The sequence below is a fragment of the Bombina bombina genome, chromosome 3 (genome assembly GCF_027579735.1).
Source record: "Bombina bombina isolate aBomBom1 chromosome 3, aBomBom1.pri, whole genome shotgun sequence".
Lineage (NCBI taxonomy): Eukaryota > Metazoa > Chordata > Amphibia > Anura > Bombinatoridae > Bombina > Bombina bombina.
In genome coordinates this window covers 633,944,793-633,969,438 of record NC_069501.1, presented here as the reverse complement: position 1 = coordinate 633,969,438, position 24,646 = coordinate 633,944,793, and the positions used below count along the sequence as shown (strand labels likewise).

Genomic DNA, 24,646 nt, shown 5'->3' with positions numbered 1-24,646 from the left:
AAAAGGAGTACGGTGCAGGCGTATCTTTGTTTTTTATTTTTAAATATCGGATACTGTTATCTCAAGTGTTGACTGTCCCTTTAATAGAGAAAAACTTATCTGAAAAACGGAATTCCAAAACAAAAGACCCTATGGGGCCCATTTATCACGCTCCGGATGGAGCTCTGGATGGGCCCGTGTTTCTGGTGAGCCTGCAGGCTCGCCAGAAACACCAGTTATGAATCAGCGGTCTAAAGAACGCTGCTCCATAACCTGTCCGCCTGCTCTTACAGACATCACCGCAATTCAACTCGATCAAATATGATCGGGTTGATTGACACCACCCTGCTCGTGAATCTGCAGGGGGCGGCGTTGCACCAGCAGCTCACAAGAGCTGCTGGTGCAATGCTGAATACGGAGAGCGTATTGCTCTCCACATTCAGCGAGGTCTGTCGGACCTGATCCGCACTGTCGGATCAGGTCCTACAGACCTTTGTTAAATAGGCCCTATATCTGAAGATTACATTTTAAAGAGGGAAATTCTAACTTAAAGGGACAACTCAAAATATTTATTTGTTTGATTTAAAAGAGAATGTTTCTAAATGTATTACAGAGCTTTGCTGGATAAACCATTTTTTTTTGTTCTGTGGCGCTGTCCCTCTGAGCCAGACAGCATTAGAATCCTAGGAGGGATATTTATCAAAGCGTCAACTATGTTGCATTCGCGGCGTCAATACACTCACCTAACATCGCCAAACATCACGGCCACAGATCTGAATACAATCTCCATATTTATTAAAAAAGCCATCAAAAACATGCACACCAAGTACAGCGCAATGAGCATCGGACTTTTGTTAACTAACAGTCATCGATGACGCTGTTATTCATGTTTTTCCCAACTTTATTTATACCAACTAAACTGCTACAAAGTACACTAACACCCATAAATTACCTATTAACCCTTAAACCAAATAATAAATATCAACCCCTATTCCGACGCTTCCCGACATCGCCGCCACTAAATAAACTTATTAACCCCTAAACCTCTGGCCTCCCACATCACCACCACTAACTAAACCTATTAACCCCTAAACCGTCAGCCCCCCACATTGCCAAAAACTAAATTAAGCTAATAACCCCTAAACCTAACAACCCCTTAACTTTAAATTAACATTACAAGATCCCTATCTTAATATAAATTAAAACTTACCTGTAGAATTAAAATAAACTAATTTTTAACTATAAATTAACCTACCCTAACTATTATACTAAATTTAAATTAAACTACCAATTAAATAAACTAAATGACATATTAAAAACCTATCACTAATAAAATTATTTAAATATACAATTAAACATTACAAAGTCCTAAATTACAGAAACAAACACTAAGTTACAAAAAATAAACACTAAATTACAAAAAATAACAAACGCAATTATCCAAAATATTTTTTTACACCTAATCTAATAGCCCTATCAAAATAAAAAAGCCCACCCAAAATAAAAAAAAAAACCCTAGCCTACAATAAACTACCAATGGCCCTTAAAAGGGCCTTTTGTGGGGCATTGCCCCAAAGATATCAGCTCTTTTACCTGTAAAAAAAAAATACAAACACCCCCCAACAGTAAAACCCACCAACCAACCCCCCAAATAAAAACCCTAATTTAAAAAAAAAAAATAAGCTACCTATTGCCCTGAAAAAGGCATTTGGATGGGCATTGCCTTTAAACTGGCATTTAGCTCTTTTACAAGCCAAAACCCTAATCCAAAATAAAAACCAACCCAAATATTTTTTAAAAATCCTAACACTAACCCCCGAAGATCCACTTACAGTTCTGAAGTCCCGACATCCAGACGGAGAAGTCTTCATCCAGGTGGCGATGTCTTCATCCATCTTATTTTGGGGGGCTTTTTTTATTTTGATAGGGCTATTAGATTAGGTTACATTTTTTTTATTTTGGATCATTTCGTTTGTTATTTATATAAGTTTTTCGTAATTTAGTGTTTGTTATTTTTTGTAACTTAGTGGTTTTTTTTTGTAATTTAGGACTTTGTAATAATGTTTAATACAATGCTGTTAAACAAAAAATTGACAAATAAATACTTATAAGCTATCATGAAAAAAAAAACTCTGACACTATCTATAATTTCTTTGAAATATGAATGTATCATTGATCAAAGAACACTTTACTGTATATATATATATATATATATATATATATATATATATATATATATATATATATATATATATACACACACAGCCGTATGCAAAAGTTTAGGCACCCCTGACAATTTCCATGATTTTCATTTATAAATAATTGGGTGTTTGGATCAGCAATTTCATGTTGATCTATCAAATAACTGAAGGACACAGTAATATTTCAGTAGTGAAATGAGGTTTATTGGATTAACAGAAAATGTGCAATATGCATCAAAACAAAATTAGACAGGTGCATAAATGTGGGTACCCCAACAGAAATATTGCATCAATATTTAGTAGAGCCTCCTTTAGCAGAAATAACATCTCTAGACGCCTCCTATAGCCTGTAATGAGTGTCTGGATTCTGGATGAAGGTATGTTGGACCATTCCTCCTTGCAAAACATCTCCAGTTCAGTTAGGTTTGTTGGTTGCCAAGCATAGACATCTTGCTTTAAATCATACATACAAACAGCTTGAAAAATATAATTACTCGCTATTCGTCTTACTAGTGGAAATTTATCATTTTAATTTAAAGTTAATGGGTTGTTAGGTTTAGGGGTTAATAGCTAAATTTAGTTTTTGGCGATGTGGGGGGCTGACGGTTTAGGGATTAATAGGTTTAGTTAGTGGTGGTGATGTGGGAGGCCAGAGGTTTAGGGGTTAATAAGTTTATTTAGTGGCGGCGGTGTCAGGGAGTGGCGGGATAGGGGTTAATACATTTTATTTGTCAGGATCAGCAGATTAGGGGTGTTTAGACTCGGGGTTTATGTTAGGGTGTTAGGTGTAAACGTAACTTTTTTTCAACCATATAAATCAATGGGGTATATTTAATTCTCTTGCAGCATCGATCATAAGCTTTCGTTGCTTTTATACTCCCATTGATTTCTATGGCATCCGCTGCCTCAAGGGTGGCGGTTTAAAAAACAGGTACGGTGCGTCGGAATAGCCGCAAGCGTACCTGTTAAAAGTTTGATAAATTGGAAAAAGTGTCAAATAGAGTTGAATGTGTATTCGGAACATATGTAATGACGTAAGCATCGATCTGTGTCGGATTGAGATCACGGGATCGTATGTTACGTCACAAATTTCAACATTTGCCGATCTTGACGCTTTGATAACTGGGTTGGATCAACGTCGCAACAATTACGATGAGAAACTCCAACATATTTTCGGTTGACGCTTTGATAAATAGGCCCCTAGGACTCAGTTGCACATTATTTTGCACTTATATTCAAACAAATTTATTTAGCCCTTTTTACACAAAAAAAATAATTTTAATGGTTGTAACTGCTGCTTTTTAAAATAAATGAAGAAAAAAAAAAGATTAATATGTCCCTTTAATAAAAAGTCTGGTATATTCATGCATCAAACCCTCAGATTATTTAGAGGTGACTAAACAGTATATATGATAGCTAAAATGTTTGTTGTGGTTAAAATATATTCTGCATATAACATTAAATAGATCTAAGATATAAAATAGTGAGAAAGCTGACATCAAACTGTTGACTTCCATGTGACTCAGCTCCTTCTATGACCTATTTCAACAATGTTCAATAAAAGCGAACAGCAAAAAACAGCCCATGAATGTACGTAACTAATGGACTTTTTTCTGAGACTGATTACACAACAAAGAATTGGAGACACAGACATCATTTTACAGGCGGGAGTGAGGAGAACACCAGTGCACAGTATCTGACCTGATGCAGAGCATCTGCTTGTGTGTATATTTTCATCCTTCAAGTTGAGTTTACAGCATACAGCAAATGCAATGCTGTTAAACAAACAATTGACAAATATTTATAAGCTATCATGAAAAAAAAAACTCTGACATCTATAATTTTATAATTTCTTTGAATTACGAATGTATCATTGATAAAGAACACTTTACTGTATATATATATATATATATATATATATATATATATATATATATATATATATATATATATATATATACAAACAGCTTGGAAAATATAATTACTCGCTACTCGTCTTACTAGTGGAAATTTCCAGACATATATATATATATATATATATATATATACACACACATACACATAAAGAGACATATCAATTCTATTTCTAATAAATATAAATATAATATATATTAGAAATAGAATTGATTAAAATTAAATATCATGTTTAAATAACATAAAGCATTTAGTCACAAAGGCTTCCATAGATTGATTTTTGAATATGATCCTTAACTAGTTTTCGGCTATGGAAAACCAGTACAGGTGGCCCTCGGTTTACAATGGTTCAATTTGAGCCGTTTCAGAATAACAACCTTTTTTTTTCAGTCATGTGACTGCTATTGAAAAGCATTGAGAAGCAGTGCATTGATTAAAATAACCAGTAGGTGTAGCTGTCCGCTTGTGTTGCAGCAAAGATATGCAAGCCAAGCAAGCTGAAATTAATCAGTTTAACCAGACCTGAGCTATCGAGCAGCTTGCAAAGGAATAAGATCTTCCTGTCTATAAATCAGTCCAGATTGGAATGCATAGAAATAACTGTTTGCAGAAAAATACAAGTAAAGTCTGTTTTTTGTGATTATTTTATTAGGTTAATGCTGTTTAGCAAATGTTTTTGTTCATTTAACTTAGTTTAATTATATATTCTGTGTTGTGTGATTATTTTATTATGTTTATAATGCTGTTTAGCATTTAAAGTCTTCATTTCAAAGCTTTAAAAATAATGTATTAAGTGTTACTTATGACAATTTTGAGAGGGGCCTGGAATCTAACTCCCTCACTTCCCATTGACTTACATTATTAACTGGGTTTCAATTTACAACGGTTTCGATTTACAACCATTCCTTCTGGAACCTAATCCTGGCGTAAACTGAGGGCTACCTGTATTTATTTCTTGTAGTGTAAATCTTTTGATTAATGGTATCCAGTTTTAAAACTGGTCTGGTATTAAAGGAGTAAAAAGTCACTCTAAATTGAATATTTAACATTACAACGGTAGCAGTATAGCATTTCTGGTCATAATCATAAGCTTGCAGGGGCTCATTGATGTTCGGAGTAACATGCTTTCATAAGAATATTTTGTTAGAGGCGTGTAATTACTACCCTTGGAGAAAATATATCCGTAGGGCCCAAAATAAATACTGCAAGCACTAGTAGCTTTAGCATGAGGCATATAATTATCGCCTCAGTGTCCAATATGTACATTTCCCTATAACTACATAGCAGACATCTTCTACAAACAGAGACTGGAGTAATGATAAGCACAGAAAATTCAAAGACAGCACAAATGAATAAAGGTGAAATGAAACAAAACAAGACATAAAATATAACTGTATATATAATTTGTTATTGCTAAACACAGACACATATTAGATTTGTCTTCATAAACTATCTGCAAGCAACTGTCATTTTCAAGTACACAGTTAAAGAAACACAAAAGTCAAAATTAAACTTTCATGATTAAGGTAGAGCACACAATTTTAAACAACTTCCCAATGCACTTCTATTATCTAAATGAGCACAGTCTTTTTACATGCACCGGCTCCTACTGAGCATGTGCAAGAACTCACAGAATATATGTAAATGCATTTGTGATTGGCTGTTGGCTATCACATGATACAGGGGGAGTGGAAACAGACATAACTTTGAAATTTGTCAGAAAAAAAATCTACTACTAATTTAAAGTTCACCTATTTATGAAGGTGCGAGCGGACATGATCCGATATTGCGGATCATGTCCGCTGCACATCGATAAATGCCGACAGCATACACTGTCGGCATTTATCATTGTACCAGCAGTTCTTGTTAACTGCTGGTGCAATGCAGCCCCTGCAGATTCGCGGCCAATCGGCCGCTAGCAGGGGGTGTCAATCAACCCGATCCTATTCAATCGGGTTGATTTCTGTCCTCCGCCTCAGAGCAGGCAGACAGGTTATGGAGCAGCAGTCTTTAGACCACTGCTTCATAAATTCTGTTTCCGGCGAGCCAAACATACAGAGCTTGATAAATATGCCCCTAAGTGCTATTGCATTGTCTTGTTATCATGCATTTCTTGATTATGCAAATCTATTGTATTTACTGGTCCTTTAAGTAGATAACCCAAGCTACATGCCACCATTTCACTGTCAAATGCGATCCAATAAAAAAAATCATTACATATTAAAAAACTTTGGGCTTCTCACTGAATATATTTACATACCACTTGTGCAATCATGGCACAAATGGTTGTAAAAGCTTCTCTGGGATCCCCTTTTTTTCAGAAATAACAGACATATTTGGCTTTGCCATTGCTTTTTGGAAATTAGAAGGCTGCTAATTGCAGCTGTGCATAACACTTCTATAATTTCCGACAGTGAAGGGGTTAATTAGGTAGCTTGTAAGGTTAATTTTAGCTTAAGTGCAGAGATTACCCTCCCACCTGACACTTCCCACCCCCTGATCCCTCCCAAACAGCTCTCTTTCCTCCCTCACCGAGTACCTATGAACCACTTTTTTAAAATATAATTATTTTTGTTGTTGTAGTGTAGTAGTTATTCACCTCCCCCTTCCTGTTATCATTAGTTAGGGACCCCCACATTACCACCTCACCTTTCTTTCTGTAGCATCCCTTCCCTCCTTCTCCCTTTATTTTTTGCAGTGCAGCTCAGGGCCATCCCACTCCCTGCCCCTCCCTCTTCCCCCCTTCGATGCTGGGCCACCCACCTAACTCCTGGATTCCCTCCCACACCTCCCGCCAGCACCAACAGATGATTGTTACAAATGGTGACACACACAGTGTCACCGTTTGTAACAATCTGGCATCTGCCCTCATAAAGAACTAGAGCACCAATAGCGCTCCGGTTCCATATGCGGGGAGATGCCTGGTGCTTAGTAACTCCAGCTCTCGGCTGTAACTGAGCCGAGACTGCTGGAACTTCCTAAACCTCAGATGTAAAAATATACACAAGTTGAAAGAAAAAAACATAAAAATACCCACAAAAGGTTTAAGGGATAAATATTTGTTTTTACAAAGAGGGACAGAACATATCAGCTATCCAAATTGAAGGTTTTTTTTTTTCATTTTAGACCAAACTGCAGAGATAAAATGTTTACAGAGTAACTTAGCTCTTCCCCTGCTATGTATTTCTGTAAAACATAAAGGGCTCCATTTATTAAGATGCAAATGCAGCTTTAGGACCTCAGCAATTCAGACTTGCCGCAAGTAAGCCTGAAACACTAGTAATGTAGTCTACTTAATCCTCTCAGACAAAAAAAACTGTTTAAAATTAAATTGGAACTATAAAAGTAAAATCATTGCACTTCCTACAAATGCTCTTTGGCTGATTGGTATAAATGTTATCACTTTCAGCCAATGTGCACTGGACACTATTGCTCATTAGCAGGAAGTACCTACAGTATAAGCCAATGAGCATCAGCAGAAAGTAATTATAAATCCTAGCCATAAACCTAACTTTAAACCCAATCCCTAGCTCTAACCCTACCATAGTTTGTGAAAAGGGATGGAATTGCCATTGGTGCTGCAGATGCAGTGGCACCAGGGCTCAAGTCCTGAGGGTTCCCATAGCAGTCTATAGATGTGCAGGGGTGGGCAGAATGTGTACAATCCTAATGCAGGGAAGTCTTTTATTAATGCAGGTTGCAGGAACATTTTTCTTCAGTGCAAGATGCTCATATTAGATTATAGATAATCCAAATTTGTATACAGCACAATGTGCTGATTAGTAGTGTATAAATACTCATCATCATTATACAGTGCAGCACGGTCATTGTCTGTGTATAGATACTCATCATTATACAGTGCAGCACGGTCATTATCTGTGTATAAATACTCATCATCATTATATAGTGCAGCACGGTCATTATCAGATGTTCCTAAAAAATTCACCATGGGAGAGAATCCCTTGACGACTGATCTAACTCTATTCTCTGAGATAGATCTGCATGGTCGCCATTCCATTGTCTGAGCATGCACAACTGGAGAGCTCTCAAATGGAATTGAGCAAAAGGAATGATGTCCATGGAAGCCACAATCAGACCGATTACCTCTATACATTGAGCCAATGAAGGATGAGCAGTAGCCTGAAGAGAGAGGCAAGAGGAAATTATTTTGTTTTTCTTGACCTCTGTCTGAAAAATCTTCATTAATAGAGAATCTATTATGGTCCCTAAGAACACTACTCTTGTGGCAGGGGAAAGGGAGCTTTTTTCCAGACTCACATTCCATCAGTGGGAATGAAGAAAAGACAGTAATATCTCTGTGTGAGATTTTGCTTGTTGAAAAGATGGCGCCTGAACCAATATGTCGTCCAGGTAGGGTGCCACAGCAATTCCACAAGAATGGATCACTGCCAAAAAAAACCCAGAACCTTTGAAAAAATTCTGGGAACCGTGGCTAGACCAAATGGAAGGTCCACGAACTGGAAATGTTTGTCCAGAAAGGAAAATCTCAGGAATCTGTGATGGTCCCTGTAAATAAGAACATAAAGATACACATCTTTTATGTCTATGGTTGTCATGAACTGACCCTCTTGTACTAAAGGAAGAATGGAGCGTATAGTCTCCATCTTGAAGGATGGAACTTTGAGAAACTTGTTTAGACACTTCAAGTCTAGAACGGGACGGAAAGTTCCCTCTTTTTTGGGAACCACGACTAGGTTGGAGTAGAACCCGAGACCCTGTTCCTGCACTGGAACTGGAACTATCACTCCCAGGGAGGAAAGATGTTGTATACATTTCAAGAACGCCTCTCTCTTTATCTGGTCCGCAGATAATCTTGAGAGAAGGAATCTGCCTCTGTGAGGAAAATTATTGAATTCCAATTTGTAACCCTGGGATACTATGTCCACAGTCCAGCGATCTGGGACATCTCGTATCCAGGCTTAAGAGAACTGAGAAAGTCTGCCCCCCACCTGATCCGATCCCGGATCGGGGGCAAACCCTGCATGCTGATTTGGCATCAGCTGCGGGTTTCTTTGATTGTTTCCCCTTGTTCCAAGACTGATTGGGTTTCCAAGAAGACTTGGATTGTTTCTACTTGGAAGCAGAAGGGGAAGGCTTTCCTATGAAGTTACGAAAGGAAAGAAAATTACTCTGACGTCCTTTAGGCCTATTCTTATCTTGAGGTAGAAAAGACCCTTTTCCACCCGTAATATCAGAGATCATTTCTGCCAAACCGGGTCCAAACAAGGTTTTGCCCTTGTAAGGAATCGCCAGAAGCTTGACTTTAGAGGAAACGTCCGCAGACCAGGATTTCAACCATAATGCCCTGTGGGCTAGGACAGCGAAACTAGAAGTTTTAGCTCTTAGTCTAACAACTTGTAAAATGGCATCTGCAATAAAGGAATTGGCCAATTTAAAAGCTTTAATCCTATCCTGAATTTCATCCAAGGAAGTCTCTACTTGAAGAGAATCACACAAGGCGTCGAACCAATAAGATGCAGCACTAGTCACGGTGGCAATACACACTGCAGATTGCCATTGGAGACCTTTATGAACATAAATCATTTTCAAAAAAGCCTCCAGCTTCTTGTCCATCAGATCCTTAAAAGAGCAGCTATCCTCAATAGGAATAGTGGTTCTCTTAGCCAGAGTGGAAATGGCCCCTTCAACTTTGGGTACAGTATACCAAGGGTCTTTAATGGAGTCCTCGACAGGAAACATTTTCTTAAAAATGGGAGACAGGGAAAAAGACACCCCTGGTTTCTCCCATTCCTGTGAGATAATTTACCTAGCACGGTCCGGCACAGGAAAAACCTCCGAAATGGAAGGTTCATCAAAGAAACTATTAAGTTTACTAGATTTCTTAGGAGTGACAACGGCAGGGGTATCAGAGTCACCTAAAGTAGCTAAAATCTCCTTTAACAATACACAAAGGAGTTCAAGCTTAAATCTGAAGGATACCACATCGGTCTCAGAAGACGGAATTATACTGTCCGAATCTGAGACTTCACCCTCAGAAAGTCCCGATGTATCTTCCTCATCAGACTTATGAGAAAGGGCAACTTGGGAAGCAGAACTGAGGACAGGCACCTTACTTTCTGAATCTCTAGCTTTCCTCTTGCATTTTCACTGTAATCTGGGACTAGAAGCTAATGCTGAAGATACCGCTGAAGATACCTGGGCAGCAATTTCTGCTTTTAAATAAATTCCACTAGGAGTTATAGAGGAACTGCAGGGCACCGCATGTGACACCATTGAGGCTTTGGACGTAGCAGGAGAAAGCTGAGGTATTATTTTAACAGCATCATCTTGAGAGACATTAGGCTCAAAAATGTTACCTTTATTTTGCAAGGTTTTCTTGACACATGAAGAACAAAATTGCATAGGAGCTGCAATTTGTGCATCTAAACATAATAGGAATGAATTCATGAGAGCAGGCTCTTGCTCCATGAGACATCAGACATGTTGTGAAACAGTAAATAAACTTGTACAGATAAGTTTCAAAGATTTTAATATTTAATTAAAATAAGATAAGGAAAAAATACACTTTAAATTTTATCCCAAATTAGGATCGATCCCCAGCTAAAATTATGTGAGAAAAGTTAAGAAAAATCATTTAATAAACATCAAATAAACCTCTAAAATACCCCTCAGGCAAACCCACACCTCAATTACTGAGGTGCCTTACCACTACCAATAAAGACCGGATCACCCAGAAATTGAGAAAAACAACTCTTTCCTCAGAAACGTTATGAAGCATGACAGCATGTAGGCGACCAAGGTTAGGGCATTGTCTTTCCAAAGGTTTTCTATGGCAACCATAAAGGGCCATTACACACTAGATTTTTCTTTGCAAAATGTTTTGTAGATGATCCATTTATATAGCCCATCTGGGTATGGTTTTGTAAAAATCTATAGTTTTGCTTATTTTTAAATAACATTGTGCTCCTAACCAAGCCCCAAAGTTTTAGATGTATACTGATGTATACCAATTTTAGACTGCTTCTGTTTGTATAATAGTTTCATATGCAGGGGAGTGGGGAGGTTCTGCTATCAGCCCCTTTCAGTGGGTGTCCCAGGCTTATCTCATTAACAGTGTTAAATTGGGAGCTTCTAAGTAAGTTTTAAAAAGGTTTTACACTGAATTTTTATATCAGTATCTGTGCATATTATTCTTTATAGTAGTGTCTATTACATGCAGTTAAATGAACATTGGTGTATACTACCCCCTGAGGTATGTCAGTGGACATTAAGAAAACTATAGTGTAAATCCCAGAATGCACCATGTGCAGAATTTACAGACTTAAGGGACAGTAAAGTACTATTAAATGCAGTACAATTGCAAAATGAAAATGTGCATAATAAAAAGACAATAGCATCTTTTTTTTAAATAAAGGAGGTATACTGGAAGGTCTCTTAAAACTGCTGCTCTATCTGAGTCATGAAAGTTTATTTTTTTTTAGTTAAGTATTCCTTTAAATGTTCATGATTTAGATAGAGCATGTAATTTTAATCAACTTTCTAATTTACTCCTATTATCAATTTTTCTTCGTTCTCTTGGTATCTTTATTTGAAAAAGCAGGAATGTAAAGCTTAGGAGCTGGCCCATTTTTGGTTCAGCACATTCCTGTTTTTCAAATAAAGATACCAAAAGAACGAAGAAAAAATTATTATAGGCGTAAATTACAAAAGTTTATTAAAATTGCATGCATGAAAGTTTATTAAAATTGCAACAGGATTTATGAAGGGAAGACCTTCAAACACTAACTTGAGGAAGGTTTTTCTAACAATCTTAGATCAATGGTACAATAATAAATATAACAAGAAAACAAATAAAGAAGATATTTCAATAGTATCGCTAGATGCAAGTAAGGCTTTTGATTCTGTTAAATGGGACCACCTTATTACCTCTCTCACTAAATTTGGTTATGTAGGTAATTGCCTTCATATTATTGAGATGTTATATAGGGAGTCTAGGGCAACAATAATCATAAATAGCAATAAAACGTCCTATTTCTCCCTTTTAAGAGGGACAAGGCAGGGATGCCCTTTGTCGACCCTAATTTTTAATATTGCTTTAGAACCCTTATTGATTGCTTTAAGAAGAAATATACAAGGGATTGAAGTAGGTGGTAAGAGTGTACAGTTGGCTGTATATGCTGATGACCTGTTGGTATTTTCCAGTAACTCAAGTAAAAATTTCAATAAAATATGTCAGATTATAGAAAACGATGGCTCCTTTTCAGGCTATCGTATTAATAGAAGTAAGTCCGAAGTTCTGTGGCTTCAAAAAAATCAGAAATCAGAAACTAAGATATTTAGGGAGGTAAGTAATCATATGACATATTTGGGGGTTAAAATATCTACTGACCCTACGGAATGGTATTCTCTAAACATTAGTAATGGAGTCAGACAATTTTGTGAAACTCTTAAAAGGTGGGCTTCCCTTCCACTCCCCATATCTGGAAAAATAAATTTGCTTAAAGGAATACTAACTTTTCCTAAATTTAGTATAAAATAACCACATATAATAAGTAAGATGTATAAAGTAAAACTTACTGACCTACAAATGTTGAAAAACGAAGCCACATAACGTTAGAAAAAGCATCTTTATTTTTGGATGATTACATCATAATATCCAGCCCCCAATTTTCGGCACTACCTGTTTTAAAACTATAACCAATCATGGGCGCGATCCGATAAACGGCGTAGTTTGCGGCGCAAGCGAGGGAACCCGCGTCGCCCGCAGTTTCAGCTCGCAACTCGAGCTATCCCATATACGGCGCCGTCAGATGCTAAAGTGCCGTAAGTCGGATAAACCAGCGATGTCCAGAAATCTGCGCAAGTACAAATTTCTGGCGTCGCCAGTGACTTACGGCACGTTAGAAACTGCCGGCGCCTACAAAACCTGACTAAAGTCTAAATCACCCGCACTGTCTAACACGCCTCCCTAACATAGCCCGACACGTCTAACCCTCTATCCGCTATCCCCCCTCACTATCCTAACAATAAAAAATGTATTAACCCCTAAACCGCCGCTCCCGGAGCCCGCCGCTACCTAATAAAGTTATTAACCCCTAAACCGCCGCCAGCTATATTAAATCTATAACCCCCTAAAGTGAGCCCCTAACACCGCCGCCATCTACCTTACCTACCCCCTAAAGTGAGCCCCTACCCCGCCGCTATCTATTTTAAAATTATTAACCCCTAATCTAATCCCCCTACCCCGCCGCCATCTATATTAAATTATTTAACCCCTAAAATACAAAACTATCCCTACCACTAAACTAAAGTCTAACCCTACAAATAGCCCTGAAAAGGGCTTTTTGCGTGGCATTGCCCCAAAGTAACAGCTCTTTTGCCAGCCCTTAAAAGGGCTTTTTGCGGGGCATGCCCCAAAGAATTCAGCTCTTTTGCCAGCCCTTAAAAGGGTTTTTGGCGGGGCTTTGTCACAAAGCAAACTGCTCTTTTGCCTACAATCTACATCCCCCTACACCACGGCCACCTATAATAAATGTAATAACCCCTAATCTAATCCCCCTACACCGCCGCCAGCTATATTAACTATATTAACCCTAATTATATTAGGGTTAATATAGTTAATATAGTTATTATGTTATATATATTAACTATATTAACCCTAATTATATTAGGGTTAATATAGTTAATATCGTTATTATATTATATATATATATATATATTAAGTATAATAACCCTATCTAACTCTAACATCCTAACTAAACTCTTATTAAAATAAATCTAATATTAATATTATTAATTAAAATATTCCTATTTAAAACTAAATACTTACCTATAAAATAAACCCTAAGATAGCTACAATATAATTAATAATTACATTGTAGCTATGTTAGGGTTTATATTTATTTTACAGGTAAATTGTTAATTATTTTAACTAGGTATAATAGCTATTAAATAGTTATTAACTATTTAATAGCTACCTAGTTAAAATAATTACCCAATTACCTGTAAAATAAATCCTAACCTAAGTTACAAATACACCTACACTATCAATAAATTAAATAAACTACAAATATCTATCTAAAAATACAATTAAATAAACTAAACTAAATTACAAAAACAAACAAACACTAAATTACAAAAAATAAAAAAAAAGATTACAAGATTTTTAAGCTAATTACACCTATTCTAAGCTCCCTAATAAAATAATAAAGCCCCCTTAAAAGGGCCTTTTGTGGGGGCATGCCCCAAAGAAAACTGCTCTTTTGCCTGAAAAAAAAAAACACAATACCACCCCCCAACATTACAACCCACCACCCACATACCCCTAATCTAACCCAAACCCCCCTTAAATAAACCTAACACTACCCCCCTGAAGATCTCCCTACCTTGTCTTCACCACAACGGGCCGAACTCCTCATCCGATCCGGGCGATGTCTTTATCCAAGCGGCAGCAAAGTCTTCTTCTATCCGGCAGCATCTTCCATCAAACGGCATCTTCAATCTTCATTCGTCGCTCCTCCGACGCGGAGCATCTATCCCGGCCGACGACTGAACGACGAATAAGGTACAGTTAAATGACGTCATCCAAGATGGCGTCCGTCGAATTCCGTTTGGCTGATAGGATTCTATCAGCCAATCGGAATTAAGGTAGAAAAATCTGATTGGCTAATTGAATCAGCCAATCAGATTCAAGTTCAATCTGATTGGCTGATTGGTTCAGCCAATTGGATTGAACTTGAATCTGATTGGCTGATTCAATCAGCCAATCAGATTTTTCTACCTTAATTCCGATTGGCTGATAGAATCCTATCAGCCAATCGGAATTCGACGGACGCCATCTTGGATGACGTCATTTAAAGGTACCTCATTCGTCGTTCAGTCGTCGGCCGGGATGGATGCTCCGCGTCGGAGGAGCGACGATTGAAGATTGAAGATGCCGTTTGATGGAAGATGCTGCCGGATAGAAGAAGACTTTGCTGCCGCTTGGATAAAGACATCGCCCGGATCGGATGAGGAGTTCGGCCCGGTGTGGTGAAGAAAAGGTAGGGAGATCTTCAGGGGGGTAGTATTAGGTTTATTTAAGGGGGGGTTGGGTTAGATTAGGGGTATGTGGGTGGTGGGTTGTAATGTTGGGGGGTGGTATTGTGTTGTTTTTTTTCAGGCAAAAGAGCAGTTTTCTTTGGGGCATGCCCCTACAAAAGGCCCTTTTAAGGGCTGGTAAGGTAAAAGAGCTTTGAACATTTTTTAATTTAGAATAGGGTAGGGAATTTTTTTTATTTTGGGGGGCTTTATTATTTTATTAGGGGGCTTAGAATAGGTGTAATTAGCTTAAAAATCTTGTAATCTTTTTTTTATTTTTTGTAATTTAGTGTTTTTTTTTTTTGTAATTTAGTTTAGTTTAGTTTAATTGTATTTTTAGATAGATATTTGTAGTTTATTTAATTTATTGATAGTGTAGGTGTATTTGTAACTTAGGTTAGGATTTATTTTACAGGTAATTGGGTAATTATTTTAACTAGGTAGCTATTAAATAGGTAATAACTATTTAATAGCTATTATACCTAGTTAAAATAATTAACAATTTACCTGTAAAATAAATATAAACCCTAACATAGCTACAATGTAATTATTAATTATATTGTAGCTATCTTAGGGTTTATTTTATAGGTAAGTATTTAGATTTAAATAGGAATATTTTAGTTTATAATATAAATTAGATTTATTTAATAAGAATTTAGTTAGGGGTGTTAGGGTTAGATAGAGTTAATATAGTTAATATAAATACTATAGTAACTATATTAACTATATTAACCCTAATATAATTAGGGTTAATATAGTTAATATATATAATGTAATAACTATATTAACTATAATATACTTAGGGTTAATATAGATAATATAGCTGGCGGCGGGGTAGGTAGATTAAATTAGGGGTTAATAATTTTAATATAGATGGCGGCGGTGTAAGGGGCTTATATTAGGGGTTAATACCATTAATATAGGTGCAGCGGTGTAGGGAGGGCAGGTTATAGGGCAAAAGAGCTGTTAACTTTGGGGCAAAGCCCCGCAAAAGGCCCTTTTAAGGGCTGGTAATAGAGTTTATTACTTTATGGATATTAGATTAGGGGTTAATAATATTAATATAGCTGGCGGCGGTGTAAGGGGTCAGATTAGGGGATAGATCAGGTAGATGGCGGCGGTTTTAGGGGCTCACAGTAGGGGGTTAGTTTATGTATATGGCGGCGGTTTAGGGGTTAAATACTTTATTAGGGATTGCGGCGGGGGATCGCGGTTGAGAGGTAGATAGACATTGCGCATGCGTTAGGTGTTAGGTTTTATTTAGCAGATCGCGGTTGACAGGTAGATAGACATTGCGCATGCGTTAGGTGTTAGGTTTTATTTAGCAGATCGCGGTTGACAGTTAGATAGACATTGCGCATGCGTTAGGTGTTAGGTTTATTTAGCAGCTAGTTTAGAGAGTTACGGGGCTCCAATAGTCAGCGTAAGGCTTCTTACGGCTGCATTTTGTGGTGAGGTGAAAATGGAGTAAGATTTCTCCATTTTCGCCACGTAAGTCCTTACGCTGTATATTGGATACCAAACTGCGCGGGTTTGGTATACCTGCCTATGGCCCAAAAAACTACGGGCGACGGCAGAAATATACGCGCGTAACTTCTAGGTTACGCCGTATATAGGATACCAAACCCGCGCAAATATTGGCGTCGCCAGCTTTTGCGGGCGACGATTTTTATCGGATCGACCCCCATATTTGGTGTTTTTGCATATCATTATCAGACTAAATAGTTCTCATTCGCATGCGCACAAAATCGCCTCAAATAGCGCATGCGCATTATCAACTACTGAAGCCGAAATTGCCCTTAGCTAGATTGGAATCACCTTGCGCTTTTTAGACCAAAATCTATGCAATTGGTTCTCCAGGCTTTCTATGTACAATAGAAACACTATTAGCCTGCATGACCTGATCTTCAAAGCATTGCTGGATCTTATGATGTACGATCAATAGAGCAGGTCTTCTATGTTCCAGGCAGTCTTTAATGGAGTGACATTTGCGGTGACGATGTGCAATCTTGCGCATGCGCAGAGAAAATTTTAGGCGCCATATTCCAACTGCAGTTGACAGCCAGGATTGGAGAGGAGCAAAGTATACCCACGGAGTGGGTTTGGAAAAAAAATAATTTATTAAAGAAGATTATGGCGATATGGTAAAAATCTCATAATGAGATCCTATTGAGAACATGCTTATTTTGGGTAGTTAGTTCGTAACAAGCATCATTAAATTTTGCTTACAGTGTCCCTTTAAAGGGACACTGAACCCAAATTTTTTCTTTCGCGATTTCTTTGTTCACTTGCTATCTTTATTTGAAAAAGAAGGCATCTAAGCTTATTTTTTGTTGAGAACTCTGGACAGCACTTTTTTATTGGTAGATGAATTTATCCACCAATCAGCAAGAATAACCCAGGTTATTCACCAAAAATCAGCAAGAATCTAAACTTACATTCTTGCATTTCAAATAAAGATACCAAGAGAATGAAGAAAATTTGATAATAGGAGTAAATTAGAAAGTTGCTTAAAATTTCATGCTCTATCTGAATCACAAAAGAAAAAAATTGGGTTTAGTGTCCCTTTAAGACGATAGCACTTCCAAGACTATTGTATCTATTTCAGAATATACCTCTCCTAATTAAGAAACATGAGATAAAGATAATTAACTCCACTATTAAAGAATACATATGGATGAATAAGAAGCCCAGAATCAGTTATAAAAAAATTAGTATTTAAAAAAGAATTTCTGGGCTTGGTACTCCCTAATATAGTAATATATAATCTTGTGGCTGTGACAAAGATTGCCTTAGATTGGCTTCTGGGGAGTAACCATTTTACTCTTTTTGAAATAGAAAATAGCTTGATAAAAACCTTTATACTTAAAAAACATTCTTCACTTAGAGGTCAAAACCTTCCACCTTATGTTAAAAGACTAGATTTTTTCAAAGATACAGTTGTGGCATGGCATAGGACATGCAGATACTTAGGAATTAAATTTTTTGCATCACAATTTCTGTCTATTGAAGGAAATTTTGAGTTTAAACAGGGCCTTTCTTCTAACATCTTTTCACTCTGGCGAGAGAAGGGATTATCTAAAATTATCCAACTAGTAAAAAGAAGACAAGATACAATGAAGGTGGAAGAGTTTGAAGAAATTAAAAATAAATTTTTCCTGTCAGATAGACACTTCTTCTCCTTCTTACAAATGAGACATTATTGACTGAAATTGATACGGCTACAAGGGAACTTACACCATTAATACTAGTGATCAATCTTATTAAAAGTGGCAAATACTCCATATCACTCCTATATAATTTTGTAAACAATATAAATTACAAACAGTATATTGAGACAGGGTGGCAAAATGGAGAGAATTGTTCTTTACGAATCTTAGTGCGCAAGTAATATTGAAAAGCGTGGAGAGGGTAGAAGAGGCATCGCTAGCCATTCCTATGCGGGAGCAACACATAAAGATAATGTGGATGGTATATATCACACCTGAGAAAATTGCTAAGTGGGGTGGCGCTGGGTAAGGAACACATTGCATAAAATGTAGACAAAAAAGTACAAACTTGGTACATAGTTTCTGGCTCTGCCCTAAAATACAAAGTTTCTGGGGGAGGGTAAATTACTGGCTAAGTAAGATATATGAGGCCCAAATTACCTTACAAGCAGATCAGGTTTTCTTTTTTCACTATAAGAAAGAGCACTTACAAAATAGAAAATTTGTAACGATGGAGGAATCTTATATTAAAAGGGTGGAAGAATGCCAAACCACCATCTTTGGTGACTCTAAGGGAAAGTATTCATTACCAGTTCCTCATAGAACTTCAAGATACTCTGTTTTACATAGAAACTAATATTGTACGTTTTTTTGATAAATGGGGGAAGTGGGTTAAAACTCGAGATATAGAGGAATAGAAACGAATAATCAAAAATTTTGAGAGTACAGTCTATATAGAGAATTGTAGATTGAGAGGAGAATGGCTCTTTGAGTAGGATAACTGGGCCAGGTCGTGGGGAATGGGGAGGGGGAGGGCCTGGGGTAGGGGAATTTTTTTTTTCTTCTCTCTCTTTTTATTTTGGCTATCTTTTTATTCATGGGGAAAACTTAGTTGCTTAAGTGTTGTTTTGTATGAAAGTGACATCATAAATCTTGCATACTTCATATAGAAATTTGGGGGAAATGTGATCTTCTACTTCTGTGGTTAAAAATAAATAAATGTAAAAACGGGTAATGGGGGGATGGGATAACTAGCTTACCCCACGAGGTAACTTAGGAAATATGGTTTATCAAAACAAGTATACTTTATGTTAGACTTCGCTAAAGCAAATTTATTTGGTATGAAGGCATTTTGTGTGGTATTGTTTGTTTTCTTGAAATAATGATTGTGCAAACCTTGTATTTGACATGGAATACCAATAAATCTTCTTTTTTCCCCAAATTTGTTTTTTTTTTAAATTGCATGCTTTATCCAAATCATGAAAGAAAAAATGTGGGTTTCATATCCCTTTAAATGCCAGAATTAAGTTTAAAGGTGTGAGGAACAAGTAATGATTTAGCACTTCTGTATCTCTCCTTAACTTGGCAGAAGCTTTATACCCTGAAGTTATAAAGAACTACCAAGTTATGTCAAAAACTGGGAATGACACAAAAGTTTGAAAATTACTTCAGTATATTTTGTGCAATAAGTCTTTATTATAAGAATGAATTCTACACTAACATATTTCCTACAACACAAGTGACAGAGTGCTGATGATGGTTATCTAAACATTTGTATTTATTTTCAGGAGTCTGGAAATGTCTAACCTTGAGAAGGGTCAGTTTACTCTGAAGCATCTGTTTGAATCCACAACAAATTTACTGTGATCACTGAATTTGTGATGTGTGTCTAAGATCTGTTAATTTGATATCCTCTGCAAGCAAAAACTAATGTGAGTAATGGCCCAATATCAATGCAAAATCCAGGGCATACTACTTTATTTAATGGATAGACTGATTTGATCACCAGTTCTCTAAAATGCCAAGTTTCCATTACAAACTATTAAAGCACCTGATCTTTGGTCACCTTGAGATACAAAAACCCACACTTTAATTACTGATTCAATTTTATTCATAGCTTTAATAAAATACCTTTTAAAAGATAATTTAGATTTTCAGGGAAAAAAAAATATGCACTGAATTTAAATCTCTTGATTAATTTAAAATGTTGATTATACTGTATCGAGTTTCTTTGTAAACACAACTGGACATTCAGCACTCAGCATATTAAAAAATTGTTCAGGTATTAATTTCCCTCAGAATGCAAAATGTCTATTGCTGGAGTATTCTGCCCTCTGTTGTTCAATTCCATTATAACTACAACCACTTAAAGAAGTGACATATTTTAATACTGCAATAGTACTTCAGCAGTTAAAAAAATAACATGTAATTTAAAGGGACAGTCAAGTCCAAAAAAACGTTCATGATTTAAATAGGAAATGTAATTTTAAACAACTTTCCAATTTACTTTTATCACCAATTTTGCTTTGTTCTATTGGTATTCTTAGTTGAAAGCTAAACCTTGAAGACTGCCTCTAATCTGAATTAGGGCTGCACGATTAATCGTGGATGCAGTTTTAAACCGCGATTAATCACCACGGTTTTAAAACCGTGAGAGTACGTGTTTTTTGGAAGAAAAAAAATACTCTGATCGTCATGAAAACGGAGGCGGAGAGGGAGGATGAGAGGCGGACCAGTGTGCGGCCGTTAGCAGACCTGAGAATGCCCGCGAAACGGCCATTATGGTAGAGATTGCAGAGTGTGTGTGGGAGCATTCATCTGGGAGCCATCTGGGAGTGGTGTGGCAGTGGTCAAGCAGTGGTGTGGCAGTGGTCAAGCAGTGGTGTGGCAGTGGTCAAGCGGTGGTGTGGCGGAGGGACAGCTCAAAGTTGTGAGCAATAAAGTGAGTATTGTACAAAAACTTTAAAGTGCCTTACTTACTTTTTTGTTTTTTTACTTCTGTGACGCATAACATTGAGTTTGATTACATTTTACAATATATTTTATTTATATATGTTCATTAAGGGTTGCATGTAGGATGTATTGTGAAGTGAATTGTAAATAATAATATATTCAACATGAAATATATATTAATAATATCTACTACTCTATCTCTATCATCTATCTAGTAGATATATTACAGAGGATGAATGATATAGAGTTACTTACTAGATATATGATAAATGTAATTATATTTCTTTAATATATAATTTAGTTGAGTGAGTGTAGATTCCCAGAAGATAGATCATCAATCATCAGTACAGTGGTGCAGTGCACAACAATATTTGTTTATATTTTTCCTCTAATTATAAGTGTTAATTTTAAATTTACTTTACCCTTACCCTTATAATATCAGTTTGCAGTCCAGTAGTGTACCATAACACAAATATTTTTTTATAATTAATCAAAAATAATCTATTCTGTAATTTATGTTCCCAAACAAGTAATTTTTGTTTAATAAAAATTTTATTTTGCCATTCTTTGTGGATGGATGCTGCTGCAGTGCAATGCTAGTCATTTAAAAAAAAATTGTTTGTTTTCTTTATCATTGCTGCAACAATAAAAAAAACATTATACAATTTGGTGAGCCAATATATCCAAAATAGCATGATGCTTAAATGTGCAATCTGCATTCATTGTGTCAGGTGTGCAATGCCCTATTAACCTGTCTATGTGCATTGTGCAGCTACAAAATAGCAGTCCTGAAGAATGCCTAACCAATTGTGTTCAAGAAATAAGAAAATAGCTAAGCTAATATAGGTCAATTCAATTGCGAATGTTGTTTAAAACTGCATGCTCTATTGCTCTTGATTGATTCAGAAGCTGAACACAAAATACATTAATTAATTAAATGAATAAAAAAAGTGTTTTTACTTTGATGTCTCTCCCAGTCCATTACTGTTTCTGTGTGTTTGTTTGCTGTCTTTCCAAAAAGTAGAACTTGTCTTCCCTGACCACCCCTATTCTATGTTGTCTATTTTTTCCTCCCTCCCACCACCTTATTCTAAAAATCTTTTATGTTCATTGTTCAACCAACAGCAAAGACTGCCTGTGTGTCATCTCCTACTAGTATCAAGTTCACCAAAGTCAGCCAAGAGCTATGGTTCCAGATTGCAGCCTGTTTCTTCATCTACAACAGCAAGGTCATCCACATCCTGCAGCCTTTTTCTTCTTCTGCAACAGCAAGGTCATCCACACATCCTGCAGCCTGTTTCTTCTTCTACAACAGCAAGGTCATCCACATCCTGCAGCCTGTTTCTTCTTCTACAACAGCAAGGTCATCCACATCCTGCAGCCTGTTTCTTCTTCTACAACAGCAAGGTCATCCACATCCTGCAGCCTGTTTCTTCTTCTACAACACCAAAGTCATCCTGCAAGTGCACTGAAACTTTGCAAGCCTGTGTCTTCTACAACAGCAAGGTCAGTCATCCAAAGCCAGTGTCTTCTACAACAGAAAGGTCAGTCATCCAAAGCCAGTGTTTTCTACAACAGCCAGGTCAGTCTTCTAGAGTCAGTGTATTCTACAACTGCAAGGTCAGCCTCCTCCAGTGAAAGCCAGTGTTGCCTCAGTCTCAAATAAACATAATGATGAGCAAGCCCATTGTTGTCTTCTATATATTTAATTAATTTCAAGTGTAAGCATGTGGTCTCTTGTCTCTTCACAATCAAGGTGACTGCATCATCATTAAGCCAATTGTTGTCTTATTTATATTTAAGTGCAAGCCTGTGGTCTCTTGTCTCTCAACCCAGGTAATGTCACTGCATCATTAAGCCTATTGTTGTCTTCTTTATATTCAAGTGCAGCAAGCCTGTGTTCTCTTCAATCAAGGTGACTGCTTCATCAAGCACATTGTTGTCTTCTTTATATTCAATTAATTTCAAGTGTAAGCCTGTGGTCTCTTGTCTTTTCTCAATCAAGGTGACTGCATCATCAAGCCCATTGTTGTCTTCTTTATATTCAAGTGCAGCAAGTCTGTGTTCTCTTCAATTAAGGTGAATGCTTCATCAAGCCCAGTGTTGTCTTCTTTATATTCAAGTGCAGCAAGCCTGTGTTCTCTCTTCAATCAAGGTGATTGCATCATCAAGCCCATTGCTGTCTTCTTTATAGTCAAGCGCAGCAAGCCTGTGTTCTCTTCAATCAAGGCGACTGCTTTATCAAGCACATTGTTGTCTTCTTTATATTCATTTAATTTTAAGTGTTAGCTTGTGGTCTCTTGCCTCTTCTCAATCAAGGTAACTGCATCATCAAGCCCATTGTTGTCTTCTTTATATTCAAGTGTAGCAAGACTGTGTTCTGTTCAATCAAGGTGACTGCTTCATCAAGCCCAGTGTTGTCTTCTTTATAATCAAGTGCAGCAAGTCTTTGTTCTTTACTTCTCTTCAATCAAGGTGACTGGATCCATCATCAAGCCTATTGTTGTCTTCTTTATATTCAAGTGCAGCAAGTCTGTGTTCTCTTCAATCAAGGTGACTGCATCATCAAGCCCATTGTTGTCTTCTTTATATTCAAGTTTAAGCCTGTGCTTTCTTGTCTTAATTGCAGCAGAAGATCATCCTCCTTATTATTGATCCAAAAAAATTAAGATTCGAAAATCTTTAGGAAGCTTTAAAGACTGCTTCCGCTGCATCATCTCTGCAACTTGAAGAAGCTATACTAGCATCATCAGAGTTAAGCTAACAGCTAACTGCATCATCAATCAAGGCCATTCAATTGTTGTCTGTCTTTCTATTCAAGTGTAAGCCTGTGGACTCTTGTCTATCATTGTGCCACGGTTGCTACCCTATTGATACTGGCAGTGTGTGTGGTAGTATAATCTCCTCATTTTCTGTGGCAGCTTGCAGTGTGTGCGGTAGACTCTGGTAGTTTAAATCTCCTCATTTTTTGTGCCAGCTGCTATTGTGTGCGGCGTGCTGTACATAAAATTCAAGATGAGTTCTGAAGAGCTGTCCGTGTCCAACAATAACGATGATGATGATGATGATGATGCTAATAAATTGTTGGTGCCAAAGAAAAATTCAACATCAGTTGTTTGGGAATATTTTGGATTCAGAAAAGATGATGTGAAACAGAACCAAGTAATCTGCAAGACATGTGGAACGAGTGTTGAAGCAAAACGAAGTAACACATCAAACCTGTTCCAGCACCTTAAACAGCGGCATAAGGAAATCTTTGAACTATGTATGGCAAAAAAAAACCTGATAAAGAAAAGACAACACAGACAAGCTGTGAAGCTAAAGTTGAGCAGCAACAATCAATCATAAAGGCATTTGCAAACACATCACCATATGCAAACACCTCAAAAAGGCATAGAGAAATAACCAACGCTATCGCATATTATATATGCAAAGACATGGTGCCTGCATACACGGTTAGTAAAGAAGGCTTCAAAAGAATGATACACAAACTCGACAAAAGATACCAACTGCCATCTCGCAAATTACTTCTCAGTAGTTGCAATCCCA

General features: G+C 36.9%; 1 protein-coding gene across 1 annotated transcript in view; it reads right to left on the bottom strand.

The window, feature by feature from the left end:
- LOC128652459 (uncharacterized) overlaps nucleotides 1-24,646 on the bottom strand; it is a 321,251-nt gene that overhangs the window by 55,819 nt on the left and 240,786 nt on the right. The gene's annotated exons all lie outside the window — the stretch shown is intronic.